We start from the raw sequence: 20874 nt of genomic DNA on the forward strand, positions 1-20874 counted from the left end.
ATGCCTGGACCTATAGTGCACAACGAAACCACAGCAACCAACCTTGGAGGTTTTGTGACCATCCTGGCAAACCTCACCCATCGTGCCTACGCGTTAGAGGAGCCACCAGAATATGTTGTGTATCAAGGACCCATGAGCGGTGAAGACCGTCAATTCTGGGCCACTGTGCACATTTACGGTAGGAGTCTAGCACCCGAACGCCCCTACCGGTTCACCGGAAGAACAACTTCCTTTGAGCCACAAGCCATCCAGCTAGCTGCTCGAGAGGCTATAGTTCATCTTAGGCACTTGTCGCCCAGAGTTAACTGTCGCTCGTTCCACTACTACCCCAGACGTGAAGGATATGGTAGACCACCCCAAGTTGCTAATGGAGATCACGAGACGGACCCCGCATTGTTGCACCTAGTGCGCTATGTAAGTGCACTAGAGGCACTGTTCGACCAGACCACTATTGATCTAATCGCAGGTCGTGGAGAGCTGGTTCGTCGAGCCCCGGCAAGAGAAGGAAACGAGCCCAACACCGACAACCCAGTCGTGTTGTTTGGACAACCAATCGAGACCCCGAGATCTGCCCCAGCCATCGGCCAAGGTGCTGCGATAACCCCAGAAGTGCTTCGTCGCATATTGGGAGCACACTCCAACGGGGTTATGGCCAACAATCCCCGCGATGGTCATCATCACTACCCCGACCCTGCAGTTCCCCTGCCATCTCCGACTAATCCCGGCAGAGAGACACGTGGAGAAGCCTCGACATCCACCAGGCACGCCCGTTTAGACATAAACGAGGTAGACTGAGCCGTATGAGTAGTACCAAGTTTCAATGTATCCTCGCTTTGTAATCATGCGACCGCATATATTAACGCAGCCTGTCTTTGTGCCTCTGTGTTAATAGTAGCCTTGCATGTTTGGTCAGCGCATAGCTGCATATTTTCCGGGCACAACTACCAAAACCAGCCCGACGACAACCACAGTAACACATCTCTTTATGAGATATGTGTATCTCTGACACTGACCTGACATTTGGAGCCAAGCTGGCAAATTTATTACCTTTCACCATGGTAAAAATGATCCAGCTCCATTGCTATATAAAGGCCACCTTGTGAACTTACCCAGCAACCCCCACCTTGTGCACCACACTCGCACTTTTTCTTGTCATGCCGAACCCCAACATTCATCTGAGAACCCCAGATGCAACCCCAGGTAGCTTTGTCAAATTATTGTGGGATTTTACCCGCAGTACCATGGGTTCTACCCAGCCACCCCAGTACGAGCTGTTCAAATCAAGGATCACCCCATCCACCTCGGAATATTGGGCAGCAGTACACATTCCTCCTGTAGACCCCAACCAAGACCCAATAGAAGTTTCCTTCGTGGGGAGATCTATGCCAACCCCACACTTGGCCATAGAAGCTGCTGCGAAAGAAGCGATTGCTCGTCTTCGATCCGCAGTACCCTATGCCCGCGAACGAGGATATTATTACTTTCCGAGTCGTGCAGCACCCGGAGAAGTAACGTCTTTTCCCGGTGGGCGTATTGAGAGAGACCCAGTTCTGGCCAACCTTACCCAGTACATCATTGCTCAAGAGCATTTAAACCAGCGAGTGATGGATTATCTCCAGAGGCTCGTAGATTTAAATCCTCAGGTTGCCATCGGCAGACCACTGAGACCCGACACGGAGAGACGCATACATCGACTGGTCAATCCACTGCCTCCAATTGAAGAAGAATGTGTCCCTTTACCAGAGACATTTTATCAGAACCCCTCCCAGTTACCATTTTCATTTTAGACGTCATTACTGTATTTGTCCTTTGCAGCATTTATTTATGTGTGTGACTTATGTGTGATACCCTGAGTTTGTACGACGAGTCAATTATGTGGCTTCTACTAATGGGTGTAGTTTTTGTTGTGGTTTATGCTCCTTTAAATTAACTGTTTTTCCCTCGCGAAATCCTGGAGTGAGATTTCTTTTCCCTGAATTGCTACACCTGCCACTACACGGCGTGGATTATTTAATTCCACTCAGCACCACGAGCAGACTCACAACCATAATCATTCGGACACATACACTGTATGCAAAACTTTGCAACGGTGTTACATCCAGCTAATCACCCCCTAACAACAGTTAGCACCCGGCACACTCCATCTACTCCTCATGATCACCACCACCGCAGAGAGCCAACACCCGAGCCACAGCATCGCGATACTCGTCGAAGATCATCGCGCACAGGAGCACAGAGAGCCCCAGCAGCGTCGCCGGCCCTCCGCATATCAGGATCACAAACCAGTCCGGCATCGCCTCCGCCAGTAGAGCCTCGACCGAGCTTCTGTAAGCAGTAACGGAGAAATAAGGAGGAGGAGAAGTGAGGCCAGGTGTAAGGAGGAAGAGAGAGGCACCCCGGCCGTTTTTATAGCTCGAGCTCGGTGTACGGTGGGTGAAGTCCACCAATGTGTGGGCGAAGTCCACACATTGAAGGCAAGCATCATGAATCCCGGCATAATATTTTTGGAGTGATCATTGATGCATTTATAACACCACCGCATTTCGAAGGACTTGTTATTTCATGTGATATGATCATATGCATGGGTGCATGTTACTGATTTCCATGCTGTTGGTAATGGACACACTTGTGATGATAATCACCCTCATGAGCTTTGCATGCATACCGGCAGGAAACCGGGGAAAACCTCTGCCTTGGGTAGGTATGAGTTTGTCGCCGGTCTCCGTCGGGACGGTTCTGTCTGGTATGGCATGGTAAGGTGATATGAGTGGTGACTCTGTTTGATGAAATATATTTGTTATGCTAATCATGCAGGGAATACTTGAACCTCCTGAGTCGACCGTAGATCGAGTCTTGTTCCAGTAACCCCCATACCTGTTTCGTACTACCACTCGTCTCTACAGCAAGTAGAGTACGGTTCAGTAAGTTGTCAACCTCTTTCTAGCACACACCGTACAGAGAGGCCATGGTGGAAGATACCGGTTGTAACTGGTAGGCAGACCACCTGGTCCGGGGGCATGGGTGTTTCCGGTTGGGACCGAGAGGGGAGGCCACCCCTTAGAGCGCGCGATATAAGTTTGATCCCATGCTACGCGAGGTTGTAGCCTCCCCACTTAGAGTTGCTTAACAGGTGTCGTGGGTGATTCTAGACACGTGTGAGTTAAGCTGGTGTGTGCAAGTTAGGTGTGTTTTCAACAAAAAGACCGTAGACGGAATTAGTCCCGATGGACTAAAGAAATCCGTTACTCGTGGGTAAAGAGTACACCCTCTGCAGAGAATAAACCTATTCGAATAGCCGTGTCCTTGGTTAAGGATTACAGTCTGGGATGGGTCAAGTGTCGGTCTTATTGTCGGTCTTCGGAGATGAAACTGTTAACCAGAAGATGGAATTACTACTCGAGACTTGTGATATCTATGATTATTATTATTGTTGACTAACCCGTGATGTTATTGTTATTAGCAAGTATCTCTGGGATGGTTCTACCTCCGGGATATTCACTATGATTGTTTCTTTTAAAGCCCTTTATGTGGCGTCGCCCAGACGCCCGACTGTGGCATTTCTTTTAAAGCCCTTTATGTGGCGTCGCCCAGACGCCCGGCTGTGGCATTTCTTTTAAAACCCTTTATGTGGCGTCGCTCAGACGCCCGACTGTGGCATTTCTTTTAAAGCCCTTTATGTGGCGTCGCCCAGACGCCCGACTGTGGCATTTCTTTTAAAACCCTTTATGTGGCGTCGCTCAGACGCCCGACTGTGGCATTTCTTTTAAAGCCCTTTATGTGGCGTCGCCCAGACGCCCGACTGTGGCATTTCTTTTAAAGCCCTTTATGTGGCGTCGCTCAGACGCCCGACTGTGGCATTACTTGTTATTTATTTCATAAATTTCTTTTATACTATCATGTTATTGCAATTTTATAAATAACTTGCTTGCACGCATCCGAGAATTACTTATCCTTTGTGGCTGACGTCATGAGCATATAATATTTTTCAGCACATCATCGTTATATTATACCGGTGTTCATAATGTTTGCGAGTACATTCAAAGTACTCACTGGCTTGTCCCTGGCTATTGTCTTGGCCAGATTTTTCTTGCTCGGAGAGGAGCGACGCGATGCCAGCCCCGAAACCCACGCAATGGAGATAGCAGCCTCGCGAAGATAGGAATTAACCTGGTCAGCTGTTCCCGTGGGAAATGGAGTCCCATAGACACTGATGTTTCACAACCCGCTTCCGCCATCAACCACTAGAAACCATTTGTTGTACCCACAGGCCAGAATGGTCTTGTACTGCATATTTTGTATTTTTGCTTGGAGTTCCTGTATCAAGTTGGAGCTTCATCAGCTAACAGTAATCCTGGGGCTGATGAGCACGACGGTCTTTTCTGGAAATGGACTACCCGGAAAAACCGGTCGTGGAAATGATTTTAAAAAAAGAAAACTTTTCAAAAGTGGAGCTCAAAAATTCAATGTTTTAAATCCTGGCAAAATTTTTAATAAAACAAGGCCAAATTTTTGGGGTGTCACATAGTGCGGCCTGATCTAAGGCAATTTCCTGCACAGGTAAAACAGTGCAAACCAAAAAATAATAATGAAATAAAAAGGTGCATAATTAATTTATGCGATTTTTTTGGTAAATATGGCCTGAGCGTTGAGGCTAGCTCGATGGCGCGTTGGCGTCGTGGCACGGCGATGTCAGCGAAGGTCGGCTTGCCCAGGTAACAGGGAGAGGCTGGCCGAACTGATGCCAGGTACAAACGTCGGTAGACTTTCTCTGCCAAAATGATGCAGTACAGGCCAACAAAAGAATATTCTGTGTATAATGATGCTAAATGAATAATTTGGAAAAATACAACCTGAATGTTAGCAGCGACGACTGTAGCAGACCGAAGCAAACAGACGAATTGATCCATGTCGAACATGCTGCAAAGCTAATCCTCGATACGTGTAGTAACACTTTTATTCTGCGTATTTGTTAGAAAAAGTAGAAGACAACCAGCGGTCGACTACATAGGTATTGAATTAAAAAAGAAAAAAAATCTCCCTGTGGTGTGCTGCCATCGAGCCGAGCTCTGATCAGTCCACTGCTCCGCACTATCCCTTTGGTCGGATCACACGTGGGCCAGACTGAGGCCGGATCCGATGTATCGCCAAACAATGGCACAAATAATTTATATTGTACGTATTTATTAGCAAGAATAGCACATGAGAATTTCCTAATAAAGAGAAGGGAAAATTGATCTCCCTGTGGGTTGCCGCATAGCTGAATTTACGTTTAGCTACGGGCGCTGCTTTGTGCGGACTGTATGCAGACGTGTTCGTCCTCCTCGGCTATGCAGAGAAAACAACACTGGCCCAAGCAATAATTCCCCAGGAAAAAATGTTATACATTAAAAATTATTTGGAGAGGTAGCACCTGGCAGTAATATGAGTGGCTGGCCAAATCAAAGACAGACGAAACCAAGTCTGATAAAAAGTCATCCGGCCGTAGACACAAAAGTGGCCGGATCATGGGTGGGAAACGACAAAGTCGTCCGCGGATGATCTCCATCTATGAGATAGTTGTGTTGATTAATCAAACCTGGGGAGAAGTGCTTCCAATTAGTACTACTAGTGGTAGCACTATATGTTAATCCCAGCGACCATCACGTGAATCGCCAATAGCTTCAAACTCCAGGTTACTTTGACCTGCAACACAAGCGCGTAGTAGAAAGAGTAGTATTAGCAGCTTTGAGAAAATCCATCAAATTCTCAAAAGGTCGATTGTATCTGCCCGGATTTGACTTGATGACGCCTGCTGCCCGTGCTCGGCCTGCTGCCATCATATGCACGTACTCGCGCATGAGTCCTTGGTCAGGCTGTATGCTGATCCCAACTGCCACGTACGGAGACCGCTGTAAACAAAAATTGCACACGCCGGTAGCAACAATTCTCAAAGAATAATGCATCATGCGGCATGAGTTTAACTGAAAATATAACACCTGATTCGGTATCGGTTGAAGATTCCATCATGCCACGGCGACACCCAATAGGCTCTCAATGAAAGCATCAATGTCGGTTCAATATTCGGCATATCTCGTAGTAGGGGTCCTAAGCTAGGCATCTGGGAGCGATGGTAACATGGACACGGGATTTTACCCAGGTTCGGGCCCTCTTGATGGAGGTGAAACCCTACGTTCTGCTTTTGATTGTATTCATATGGGGTATAGTACAGAGTACATGTATCTACCATGAGATGATAGTAATGAATATGAGATTGTCTATTGACTAGCCTGGCCTCGGTTTATATAAGACACGGAGGCCTAGGGTTTAGGAGAGTCCTTGTCTTGGGCGCCAAGTCTTGTGGAGTCTTCCTTATATGCGGCAGGGGTAGTCCGGACTGGACCATGAGTATACGGCCATTGGGGTCCTCGGCCCAATCCAACTGATCGGGAGATGACGTGGTGAGTACCCCCTAGTCCAGGATACCGTCACATGGAACCCGCAAGTTGATCACCAAAACATACATCAAGTAGATCACGTGAATATCCCATTGTCACCATAGATAAGCACGACAAGACATAAATCGAGTGTTCTAAAATCCTTAAAGACTCAATCTGATAAGATAACTTCAAAGGGAAAACTCAATTCATCACAAGAGAGTAGAGGGGGAGAAACATCATAAGATCCAACTATAATAGCAAAGCTCGCTATACATCAAGATTGTGTCACCTCAAGAACACGAGAGAGAGAGAGAGAGATCAAACACATAGCTACTTGTACATACCCTGAGCCTCGAGGGTGAAGTACTCCCTCCTCGTCATGGAGAGCACAGGGATGATGAAGATGGCCACCAGTGAGGGAAACCCCTCCTCCGGCAGGGTGCCGGAATAGGGTCCTGATTGGTTTTTGGTGGCTACAGAGGCTTGCAAAGGTGGAACTCCCAATCTATTGTGCTCCTTGAGGTTTTTAGGGTGTATGGACATATATAGGAGAAATAAGTCGGTCAAGGGAGCCACGAGGGGCCCACGAGGGTGGGGGCGCGCCTAGGGGGTAGGGCGCGCCTCCCTGCCTCATGCCTTCCTCGTTGCTTCCCTTACGTGCAGTCCAAGTCTCCTAGATTGCTTCTGTTCCAGAAATAATTCTCCCGAAGGTTTCATTCTGTTTGGACTCCGTTTGATATTCCTTTTCTTCGAAACACTGAAATAGGAAAGAAAACAGCAATTTGGCCTGGGCATCCGGTTAGTAGGTTAGTCCCAAAAATGATATAAAAGTGTAGAGTAAAGCCCATAAACATCCAAAACGGGTAATATAATAGCATGGAACAATCAAAAATTATAGATACGTTGGAGACGTATCAAGCATCCCCAAGCTTAATTCCTGCTTGTCCTGGAGTAGGTAAATGACTAGCGCATATGCCCGTGCGTTGCAATGGGGGAGATGTTTCTTTGGAGAAGTAATGGGAGAGATAATTGATGTGTCCACCAAAAATAATCTCCATAGCGGTGCAATAGAGAGAGGAGTTGTGGTCTTCTCGTGGGTCATGATTGTTCCGCGAGATCTTGATAGTGGTGGCGTTAGTCGGCGTGGCGGCAACCATCCAACTCGTGCCTTTTTTTCATTGGGGTCTGCCTCTGTCTAGGGGTTGTGTCTGCCTCCTCATTTGGTAGCTATGCGGTGACCTTCGGGGCAGAGTTGCTTTGACCATTCTTTCTTACGATGGCATAACCGGATGGATTACTAATTGTAGCGCATAAATCCCATTTCATTAGCATATTTAGCGCATAACCAGACACCAATTTCCCTTCTCTATTAGGGTTTATTCTCTTTGATTATTTTAGCGCTCGTGTGCCCACAATTTTTTTATTTGAGCCAAACCACTATATTCTCTTTTATGGGCCCAAGGAAAGAAATTGCTCCCTTGAGCGACCCGGTAGGGGAGCGCGACTGAGGCATAATACAACCTATGCGACGGAGCAATTTGTTTCTTTGGCCAACTGTGTGGGGGCTACTATATGACGCTAGTTGCGTAAAATAGCGCATGGGACGCACACTGGTAGGCGCGAAGACGACCTGTATTAGTAATGCACGGAAAAAACAAAAAAATGATGAGTTGAGGGATCAAAATCATGCCCTCAAAGACCCGACTACGTGCTGCTAGCCACTCAAACAAACGAGCCCAAACCAACAATGGCCAGCTCAAACCTTTAAGATCATATTCTAAGCTCAGATTGGAAACAATTTTTTTGAACTGTTTAAAATATAAATTGTTGAACATTCCTGAAAACAAGAATAATTTTAAAATTCCCAATTTTTTTTTGGAATTTTTACATTTTCATAAATACACAACAAAATATGAAACACTCAAAATTCACAATTTTAATTCAAAACATAAACATTTTATAATAACATGAACATGTTTTGAATTTGTTTTTTTAATGAAACATATTTTGAATATTCAGAACAACTTTTGGAAATGTGTTTCTTGACATTATTCTGAATTTGTGAACATTTCACTAAAAGAAGAATATTTTTCATATTTGGAACATTTTTTAAATTCTTTTTAAAAAAAATCTTGAACAACTTTGGAAAACACAAAGAAAAAAAGGAACATTGTTTTAAAATTCTAAACCAGTTTTTTAATGAGAACAAAGATTTAATGTTCTGAACATTTTTCAAAACGATATATATTTTAAAATCCCAAACATTTTTAAAAGATAGAATTTTTTGATTTTATGAACTTTTATGAAAATTTTGAATTGATGAAAAAAGGGAGAAAGAAAAATAAACTTGAAAAAAATACAAAAGAAAAGGAAAGAAAAATAGACAGAAATGGAAAAAGAATAATAGAAACATAACATAGAACAAAAAAACAAAATTGTTCAACCCAGCTCGGATGCCCTGTGTGAATTTGCGACTATTTTGAAATGGGAACAAATATTTAATGTTCTGAACATTTTTCAAAATGGAATAAATTTAATAATTCTGAACATTTTTTAAAAAAGTCAATTTTTATCATATTATGAATTTTTTTGAAAATTTTGAATTTACAAAAAATAAGAAAAAAATTAAAGGAAAAAAATTCCAAAGAGGAAGAGAAAGAAACGAAAAAGAAAAATAGAAACATCACACCAAACAAAAAAACGGGCCAACGCAGCTTGGCCCCCCTGTTGAATTGGTGACTATCTCACGCTCGAGGCGAAAAATAGGGTTTTCCCACCTACATGGACACGAAAATAACTGGGCCGGCTTTCCTATGCCACACTTCGAGCGGCCCATGTACGTAATCTGGCGTCTTCCTTTTGTAATAGACGAACGGACAAAACTTTAGTACCACCTCGTTTAGAAAAAAAAGTTTTCGATCATGAACAGATGAAAAAATCGGAGAAATGCACCTTGCTTTATAGATATATGATAAAAACTAAATTTTTGATGTGGAATGCTACCTAACATATGTCTCAATGTAATTTTCTTTATTGTGGCATTAATGTTCAGATCCAAATGATTCAAAATAAAAGTTCATATTGACATAAAAACAATAATACTTCAAGCATACTAAGAAAGCAATCATGTCTTCTCAAAATAACATGGCTAAAGAAAGCTATCCCTACAAAATCATATAGTCTAGCTATGCTCTATCTTCACCACACAAAGTATTTAATCATGCACAACCCCGATGACAAGCCAAGCAATTGTTTCATACTTTTATGTTCTCAAACTTTTTCAACTTTCACACAATACATGAGCGGGAACCATGGACATGGCACTATATGTGGAATAGAATGGTGGTTGTGGAGAAGACAAATAAGGAGAAGATAGTCTCACATCAACTAGGCGTATCAACGGGCTATGGAGATGCCTATTAATAGATATCAATGTGAGTGAGTAGGGATTGCCATGCAACGGATGCACTAGAGCTATAAGTGTATGAAAGCTCAACAAAAGAAACTAAGTGGGTGTGCATCCAACTTGTTTGCTCACGAAGACCAGGGCATTTTGAGGAAGCCCATCATTGGAATATAAAAGCCAAGTTCTATAATGAAAAATTCCCACTAGTATATGAAAGTGACAACATAGGAGACTCTCTATCATGAAGATCATGGTGCTACTTTGAAGCACAAGTGTGGTAAAAGGATAGTATCATTGTCCCTTCTCTCTTTCTCTCATTTTTTGGGCCTTTCTCCTTTTTATGGCCTTTCTTTTTTATGGACTTTCTCTTTTTTATGGACTTTCTCTCTTTTTTTGTTTTCTTAAGTCCGAAGTCTCATCCCGACTTGTGGGGGAATCATAATCTCCATCATCCTTTCCTCACTTGGGACAATGCTCATCATCACACTTTTATTTACTTACAACTCAAGAATTACAACTCAATACTTAGAACAAAATTTGACTCTATATGAATGCCTCCGGCTGTGTACCGGGATATGGAATGAATCAAGAGTGACATGTATGAAAGAATTATGAAGGTGGCTTTCCCACAAATACGATGTCAACTACATGATCATGCAAAAGCAATATGACAATGATGGAGCATGTCATAATAAACGGAACAGTGGAAAGTTGCATGGCAATATATCTCTCAATGGCTATGGAAATGCCATAATAGGTAGGTATGGTGGCTGTTTTTGGGAAGGTATATGGTGGGTGTATGGTACCGGTGAAAGTTACGCGGCACAAGAGAGGCTAGAAATGGTGGAAGGCTGAGAGTGCGTATAATCCATGGACTCAACCTTAGTCATAAAGAACTCATATACTTATTGCAAAAATCTACAAGTCATTGAAACAAAGTACTACGCGCAAGCTCCTAGGGGGATAGATTGGTAGGAAATGACCATCGCTTGTCCCCACCGCCACTCATAAGGAAGACAATCAATAAATAAATTATGCTCCAACTTCATCGCAAAGCAGTTCACCATACGTGCATGCTACGGGAATCACTAACTTCAACACAAGTATTCCTCAAATTCACTACTACTTAACTAGCATGACTCTAATTTCAGCATCCTCATATCTCAAAAAAATTATCAAGCATCAAATTGATCATAGCATCCAATTCACTTTCTATGATAGTTTTTATTATACCCAACTTGGATGCCCATCATTCTAGGACCAATTTTATAACCATAGCAAATACCATGCTGTTCTAAAAGACTCTCAAAATAATATAAGTGAACCATGAGAGTTCATCTATTTCTTCAAAATAAAACCACCACCGTGCTATAAAAAGATATAAGTGAAGCACTAGAGCATATGACAAACTACTCCGAAAGATATAAGTGAAGATCAATGAGTAGTTAAATATTTATGTAGGTATGTGAAGACTCTCTCTCATTTAAGAATTTTAGATCTTGGTATTTTATTCAAACAGCAAGCAAAACAAAATAAAATGACATGACGCTCCAAGCAAAACACATATCATGTGGTGAATAAAAATATAGCTCCAAGAAAGTTACCGATTGACGAAGACGAAAGAGGGGATGCCTTCCGGGGCATCCCCAAGCTTAGGCTCTTGGTTGTCCTTGAATATTACCTTAGTGTGCGTTGCGCATCCCCAAACTTAGGCTCTTTCCACTCCTTATTCCATAGTCCATCGAATCTTTACCCAAAACTTGAAAACTTCACCACACAAAACTCAACAGAAAACTCGTAAGCTCCATGAGTATAAGAAAATAAATCACCAATTTTGGTACTATTGTGAACTCATTATAAATTCATATGCTGTAATATCTACTGTATTCTAACTTCTCTATGATTCAGACCCTACGATACTACTCATAGATACATCAAAATAAGCAAACAACACATGGAAAACAGAATCTGTCAAAAACAGAACAGTCTGTAGTAATCTGTATCAAGCATATACTTCTGGACCTCCAAAACTCCTACCAAATTAGGAAAACCTAAGAAATTTATGTAAAATCTAGAGCAAACAGAATCAGATCAAAATCACGTTTATGTGAATTATCAAAACTAATTTACTGGGTGCGAAAAATTTCTGATTTTCAGCAGGATCAACACAACTATTACCGTAAGCTATCCTAAAGGTCTTACTTAGCACTTTATTGGAACAAAAGCTATAGAACATGATTACTACAATAGCATAATCATGTGAACACACAAAACAGTAAGGATAAATATTGGGTTGTCTATCAACAAGCGCTTTTCTTTAATGCCTTTTAGCTAGGCATGATGATGACAATGATGCTCACATAAAAGATAAGAATTGAAACATAACGGGAGCATCATGAAGCATATGACTAGCACATTTAAGCCTAACCCACTTCCTATGCATAGGGATTTTGTGAACAAACAACTTATGGGAACAATAATCAACTATCATAGGAAGGTAAAACAAGCATAACTTCAAGATTTTCAACACATAGAGGGGAAACTTGACATTACTGCAATTCCTACAAGCATATGTTCCTCCCTCATAATAATTTTCAGTAGCATCACGAATGAATTCAACAATATAACCAGCACCTAAAGCATTCTTTTCATGATTAACAAGCATAGAAAATATACTACTCTCCACATAAGCAAAATTCTTCTCATGAATAGTGGTGGGAGCAAACTCAACAAAATATCATGTGAGGCATAATCCAATTGAAAACTAAAATCATGATGACAAGTTTCACGGTTATCATTATTCTTAATAGCATATAAGTCATCACAATAATCATCATAGATAGCAACTTTGTTCTCATAATCAATTGGAACCTCTTCCGAAATAGTGGATTCATCACTAAATAAAGGCATGACCTCTCCAAATCCACTTTCATAATTATCACAATAATATTCAACATCCTCCAAAATAGTGGGACCATTACTTGCTAAAGTTGACACTCTTACAAACCCACTTTCATCAATATAATCATCATAAATAGCAGGCATGCTTTCATCATAATAAATATTCTCATCAAAATTTGGGGGACAAAAAAATATCATCTTAATCAAACATAGCTTCCCCAAGCTTGTGGCTTTGCATATCATTAGCATCATGAATATTCAAGGAATTCATACTAACAACATTGAAATCATTCAAATATTGAGTGCCAAACATTCTAATGCATTCTTCCTCTAACAATTGAGCACAATTATCGGAATCCTTATTTTCACGGAAGACATTAAAAAGATGAAGCATATGAGGTACCCTCAATTCCATTTTTTTTGTAATTTTTTTCCGATTAAACTAGTGATAAAACAAGAAACTAAAAGATTCGACTGCAAGATCTAAAGATATACCTTCAACCACTCACCTCCCCGGCAACAGTGCCAGAAAAGAGCTTAATGTCTACTATGCAACCTTCTCCTTGTAGACATTGTTGGGCCTCCAAGTGCAGAGGTTTGTAGGACAGTAACAAATTTCCCTCAAGTGGATGACCTAAGGTTTATCAATCCATGGGAGGCGTAGGATGAAGATTTTCACTCTCAAACAACCCTGCAACCTAATAACAAAGAGTCTCTTGTGTCCCCAACACACCCAATACAATGGTAAATTGTATAGGTGCACTAGTTCGGCGAAGAGATGGTGATACAAGTGCAATATGGATGGTAGATATGGGTATTTGTAATCTGAAAATATAAAAACAACAAGGTATCTAATGATAAAAGTGAGCATAAACGGTATAGCAATTCTAGGAAACAAGGCCTAGGGTTCATACTTTCACTAGTGCAAGTTCTCTCAACAATAATAACATAACTAGATCATATAACTATCCCTCAACATGCAACAAAGATTCACTCCAAAGTCACTAATAGCGGAGAACAAACGAAGAGATTATTGTAGGGTACGAAACCACCTCAAAGTTATCCTTTCTGATCGATCTATTTAAGAGTCCGTAGTAAAATAACATGAAGCTATTCTTTCCGTTCAATCTATCATAGAGTTTGTACTAGAATAACACCTTAAGGCACAAATCAACCAAAACCCTAATTTCACCTAGATACTCCAATGTCACCTCAAGTATCCGTGGGCATGGTTATACGATATGCATCACACAATCTCAGATTCATCTATTCAACCAACACAAAGTGCTTCAAAGAGTGCCCCAAAGTTTCTACCGGAGAGTCAAGACGAAAACGTGTGCCAACCCCTATGCATAGATTCCCAAAGTCACGGAACCCGCAAGTTGATCACCAAAACATAAATCAAGTAGATCACGTAAATATCCCATTGTCACCACAAATAAGCACAGGAAGACATACATCAAGTGTTCTCAAATCCTTAAAGACTCAATCCGATAAGATGACTTCAAAGGGAAAACCCAATTCATCACAAGAGAGTAGAGGGGGAGAAACACCTTAAGATCCAACTATAATAGCAAAGCTCGCGATACATCAAGATCGTATCACCTTAAGAACACGAGAGAAAGAGAGAGATCAAACGCATAGCTACTTGTACATACCCTCAGCCCCGAGGGTGAACTACTCCCTCCTGGTCATGGAGAGCGCCGGGATGATGAAGATGGCCACCGGTGAGGGATCGCCCCTCCGGCAAGTTACCGGAACAGGGTCCCAATTGGTTTTTGTGGCTACAGAGGCTTACGGCGGTGGAACTCCCGATCTATTGTGCTCCTTGATGTTTTTAGGGTATATGGACATCTATAGGCACACGAAGTCGGTCAGGGGAGCCACAAGGGGCCCACGAGGTTGGGGGCGCGCCCACGGGGTAGGGCGCGCCTCCTTGCCTCGTGGCTTTGTCGTTGCTTCCCTTACGTGCACTCCAAGCCTCCTGGATTGCTTCCATTCCAAAAATAACTCTCCCGAAGGTTTCATTCCGTTTGGACTCCGTTTTATGTTCCTTTTCTTCGTAACACTGAATTAGGCAAGAAAACAACAATTTGGCATGGGCCTCTGGTTAGTAGATTAGTCCCAAAAATGATATAAAAGTTTAGAGTAAAGCCCATAAACATCCAAAATGGGTAATATAATAGCATGGAACAATAAAAAAATATAGATACGTTGGAGACGTATCATGGTACCAAAATGTACGAAGACCTTCCTCAGATGTTTTGCTAGGATGGAATGAAGAAAGATATCGCATATTTTGTCGCTTGCTGTGATATATGCTACAGAGTGAAGGCAGAACACCAAAAGCCCACAGGACTCCTTGAGCCCCTACCCGTCTCGCAATGGAAATGGGATGATGTCTGCATGGATTTCATCAGGTCCACCAAGGACCCATTCAGGCAATGACGCAGTATTGGTCATAGTGGACATATTAACAAAGGTATCCCATGTCATTCCCATCTGGACCACCTACCATGCCGACCAATTTGCAAAGTTATATGTGGCCAGAATCATCAGTTTGCATGGAGTGCCAAAGAAAATCACTTCAGATCGAGGGTCTCTCTTTACTTCAGCCTTTTGGTCACGTCTTCATCAAGCCTTAGGGACTGCCCTGAAATACAACACAGCTTGTCATCCCAGACAGACGGACAGATTGAGTGAATAAATCAAATACTCGAAGATATGCTTCGAGCATGTGCTTTGGCCCAGGGATCCAAGTGGAAGATTTCCTGCCTTATGCCGAGTTTTCCTACAACAACTGTTTCTAGACCAGCTTGAAGATGTCACCTTATGAAGCTCAGTATGACCGTAAGTGCCACACTCGGCTAAACTGGTCTCAGACCGGAGACGGCCACATTTTTGGAATTGATTTTATGATGGAGGTTGAGAAGCAAGTCAAGGAGATTCGAGACAGACTGCAGTTGGCCAAGTCACGACAGAAGAGTTGTTGATGCAAAGCACCGTTAGATCAGCTTCGAACCCGGAGAACACATGTATCTCCGAGTCAGCCCTACGAAAGGAGTCAAGAGATTTCATACCCGAGGAAAATTGGCACCCAGGTATATTGGTCCCTTTCCAGTCATGTCTAGAGTCGGAACAATTGCTTATCAGTTGGAGTTTCCATTGGAATTGTCAAAGGTACACAATGTGTTCAATGTCTCACAGTTAAGAAGGTGTATCTTGCCACCGGAGAAAAGGACTAATATGGCAGAGATAGAGCTGGCTAAGGATTTAACATATGAGGAGAGACCGATGAGAATATTTTATGAGACACAGAGAGTCACTCGCAACAAAGCGATAAGGTATTATAAGGTTCAATGGGTGAATCACACATAGGAAGGGCAACCTGGGAAAGAGAGGAATTTTTAAGGACTGCCTACCCAGAACTGTTTTCCCAAGCAACCGAATCTCGAGGACGAGATTCATCCTAAGTGGGGGAGGTTTGTGTGGCACCCTAGCTCAGAGCGACCAATTTACCTTGCATTGCCAGCCTAGAGACCTTATCTTCTAGCAACACACAACAACATGGTACAGAAAGCAACCGCTCTATTCATGCTAGCGGAACATAGTTTATATTACAATAGTTAGCGAGGCCAAACGGCACACATGGTGTGGCTGAATAATATGTACATTATTTAGTGAACATAGAAGGGCCTCGATCATGACAACTACTCGGCAGCGGAACAACGTCGTAGCGGGACTCCATAGCACAAGGACACCGACGTGGACACGGTCTAGACTCGGACAACACTCCTTTCCAATAGGACTTTCCTGAAATCTGGCATGACACGCCAGGTCAGTACATTGAATGTACTTGCAAGCTCACAATAAGCATAAAAAATATGACAGACAATATTATGATATTTATCCAATTTAATCAACAATGCAACCATATGTATCCAACATGATGTGACTATGCTCAACAGGTACTTATTCTCCCGACTTGCTTACCAGATGTGACCAATAAACACAATATTAACAAAACATACCCGTGATCCTTACGGCGATCACAACCCGACCATTTCATCGCCCGTGATCCTTACGGCGATCACAACCCGACCAACTCGTGGCCCGTGATCCTTATGGCGATCACAACCCGACAACTCATGTCCAACTCAACACGATGACCTCACTGCCATCCTTAGTGCAATTTAGTGTGCATATTTATTAAGTGTTGACCCATGGTGTACCTTACTTTCGAGCGTGTCCATATCTGTGGACTCAGCTATCGATAGATTAAAAACACTCTGCAGAGGTTAGTACACTTTACCCACACTACGGAACCCATGGCCTCACACTCCCATTCGGGTGGACCAACAGCGTTCCGACGAAACCATTTCACTGTCATGACACTCTCCCGGCCCCTCCAACTCAGACCCCATCAGGCTAGTCCTGGGTGGCCCCGTGTCTACCTCCAGACACCTCGACCACCGTCGTGGCCACGATCCACACTGGGATCCGGTACCAAAATTAACTTAACAATGGGCTCACAAGGTTATGCTTGCCTACCAGTCCAGGGTACAACATCCCAAAACCTTCCCTAAATTGAGGTACCGACCAGAGGCACGACAATGAAACGCATTAAGGCCGTCCCATACCAGCAAATGTGGTTACACTGGGAAAGACTCGTTTCAGCGGCACCACGACCCGGTCAACAACAGGGTCAAGTTGAATTATTAATCAGGTTCAACTTAAATGTGAAAAGAAAATAACAGGTGTCATACTGCCATACCATGCATCACTTAACATATGCATCACATAACCGTGCAAAGACTGCACCAACCACGCTCCCACGGAGCCAACATAAACTCATGCTACTATACTGGTTAAAACCTCTCTTTACTTATACCAGAACCATTTCTAGCATTATCATCATTATACCTCATGCAAAAATAATATTCAAATTACTCATCAAGCTCTAAGACCATATTATTTATTTATCACATGCAACTAAGTTCTCATTATCTTACCAACAATATTTACTTCAAACATACTGAAGTTCAAGCATTTTAACATAACAAGCATATAACAGAATATATTTATTATATAACTAATTTTAATGCATCAATATTCATAAGTTCAAGTATGAATATCTAAATATTGAAGTGGCACCATGAAAATGTTACTGTGGCTTGCCTTAGTACTGATGAGGTTCACAAGGCTCCTGGTGATCCTCAATACAAGCTGGTTCATCTGAAAAATATTCAGAAACCACAAATGAAAATATCAAGAAACCTTCTGAAAATTGCCAGAAAATCTAGACAGCAAGCAAAAATCCCATCTTTTGGGTGCTGTTAGATTTTTGGACACAGAACAGGATGCAAAAAGAATCAATGCATTTGGACTTGTAGAATAAAAGTTATGGCTGTTTGAATGCTACTGGAATTTAAATGAATTTCAAAAAGAAAACAGAGGGGGTGACGTCGAAGACGTATTCTCCCAAGGCGCCACCACTCATACCACTTCACGCGTGTAGTGAGTGGCTAACTAGCGGGCCCCGCTGGTTAGGCTGGAGGGAGGGGAGAAGAAAACAGAGAGGCGCGGAGAAGAAAACAGAGAGGCCCTGGCGTTGAGGCTTCTTGGAGGAAAACGAGAGGGAGGGATCGACGGTGAAGACGATTGCGCACCTGCCCGTACCCATAGCGTGGCTAACGGTGACCGGACGATGTAGGATTCTTCCTCACAAGCGGAGGCAGAACACGGTGGTCGCCGGAGATGAGGAACACGGCGGCTAGGGGCGGCTCCAGGGGTTCTAGCTAGGCACGCTGGCTTCACGGAGGAGAGGCGTAGGCCCTAGCAGGGTCACCTTGGCTTGGGACTGGCCGGAGCTGCGGAAACGATCCATAGGGGATCGCCGGCGAGCTTGGCTCTGAAACGGCAGCCTGCGGCCTACCCGGCCGAGCTGCGGCTTCCTACTAGTTTGTGGGGTGTGAGAGAGTGCGGGATGGTGCTCGAGGAGGCTGGGGGGTGGCTCATTATATAGGCAAGCAGCGAGGGGGTTTCGGGCTTCGCCGGTGGACACCTGTCCATGGCGCCCAAGGACGAGCGGCGTCGGAGAGAGGGGGAAGGCGACGGGGGTCATGCGGGAGCTGTGCGCGGACGCGGACGAGCACAGGAGCAAGGAGGAAAGGGACAAACATAGTGCGCGGGCACTATGCCGTTGGCCGGACCGTGCCCATGCTCGCTGCGGCAAGCTCCGGCGTTGGCAAGCGGTAGGGAGGAGTAAAGGGGGTGGAGACCAGGATGTTGGCGAGGGGGACACGCTCTGGCTGGCCGAGCAGCGAGCACGCGCGCCACAGAGGCGCTGGCGACGCACAGAGCACGCTTTTGGCATACAAGCATGCTCGGACGAGTGCGGTCACCGCGTGGACCGTGACATCAGGCCACATATGCACTAACCATGATGTCTAGCGTGTAGTCCTTAGTAAACTTAGGTGTTACCATGGCTCGGTTTGGTTCCAGGTGTGCAGTAGAAGTAAAATGGTGATGAAGAGTTACTGTGGTCAAACCACAGGGATTCAAGGGCTGAGCCTTGGGGTTTTACCGACTCTTACTAAGGTGAATAAGCTCAGGGAAAACCAACTACATTGGAGCTAGTAAAAAAGGTAGTTGCTCTAGAAACTACCATTTCAGCCCAGAAGTGAAAATATTTTCTGTAGCCAAAATACTCCAAAGAGTGGTGAAATATTTTTGCTCAGAAATGTGCCCTAGGGTCCAAAGAATATTTGGGATTTTTCTCAGGATTTTTGGGGGAGCAGAAATGAGGGTTGCTTTGGAGGTCAAAGAGTTTAGCTAGGGTTTTAGAGGCAAAATGAATATTTTTCATTTAAGAAAAATATTCCAAGCAATATTGTTGGGTTGGCCAGGGGTGAAATGATGGATTTGAGGGGGAGAGGGGACACTTGGGTGAAAATCAAAGGATACCCAAGTGGTCAAGTCCAAATGGAATGATTCAAAACTCCAAATCCAAAACCAACTCAGCTGAAAATCAAGCAAAGAAAAGAGGGGCAAAACCAGGCTGTGACAAACCTCCCCCCACTTAGAATGAATCTTGTCCTCGATATTCGGTTGCTTGGGAAAACCATTCTGGATAACATGCCCTTAGAAATTCTTCTGATTCCCAGGTTGATTCTGACTCGGTATGATGCATCCACTGAACCTTGTAAAACTTCCGTGTCTTACTGCGAGTGACTCTTTCCATCTGATCCAAATTTTTCACTGGCCTCTCTTCATAGGTCGAGTCCTTTCCCAGCTCTATTTCTGCCAAATCGGTCTTTTTCTCAGGCGATGAGATGCACCGTCGCAGTTGTGACACGTGGAACACGTTGTGCATGTCGGACAGTTCCGGAGGCAGCTCCAACTGATATGCCACATCACCTACTCGTGTCATGACAGGAAATGGACCAATAAACCTGGGTGCCAATTTGCCACGGGTTTGGAACCTTTTTATTCCCTTCATGGGTGTGACTCGAAGGTAGACATGTTCTCCGGGTTCAAAACTGATCTACCGTTGCTTTGCATCGTAATAACTTTTCTGTCGCGATTTGGCCAGTTGTAGTCTGTCTCGGATCTCCTTGACTTGCTTTTCGGCTTCCAGCATGAGATATGTTCTGAAAATACGGCTGTCTCCGGTTTGAGACCAATTTAATGGAGTGCGGCACTTTCGGCCATACAAAGCTTCATAAGGTGACATCTTTAAACTGGTTTGGAACCCATTATTATACGAGAACTTTGCGTACGGCAAACAATATCCCCATTGTGGTCCTTGGGATAAAACAGAGGAACGGACCATATCTTCAAGTATCTGATTTACTCTTTCCGTTTGCCCATCCATCTGAGGATGATAAGCGGTGCTGTATTTTAATTCTGTCCCAAGGGCTTGATGGAGACGGGTCCAGAAAGCAGAGGTGAAAGTGAACCTCGGTCGGTAGTGATGGTTCTGGGAACTCCATGTAAACTGACAATCCTGGATACATACAGTCGGGCAAGCTCGTCTACTCGGTATGAGGTTTTGACTGGGAGGAAGTGGGCCACCTTGGTTAATGTATCCACTATGACCCAGATCGCATTATTGCCTCATCGGGTCCTGGGTAATCCTGTGACGAAATC

The sequence above is a fragment of the Triticum aestivum genome, chromosome 2B, assembly GCF_018294505.1.
Source record: "Triticum aestivum cultivar Chinese Spring chromosome 2B, IWGSC CS RefSeq v2.1, whole genome shotgun sequence".
In the NCBI taxonomy this organism is placed as follows: domain Eukaryota; kingdom Viridiplantae; phylum Streptophyta; class Magnoliopsida; order Poales; family Poaceae; genus Triticum; species Triticum aestivum.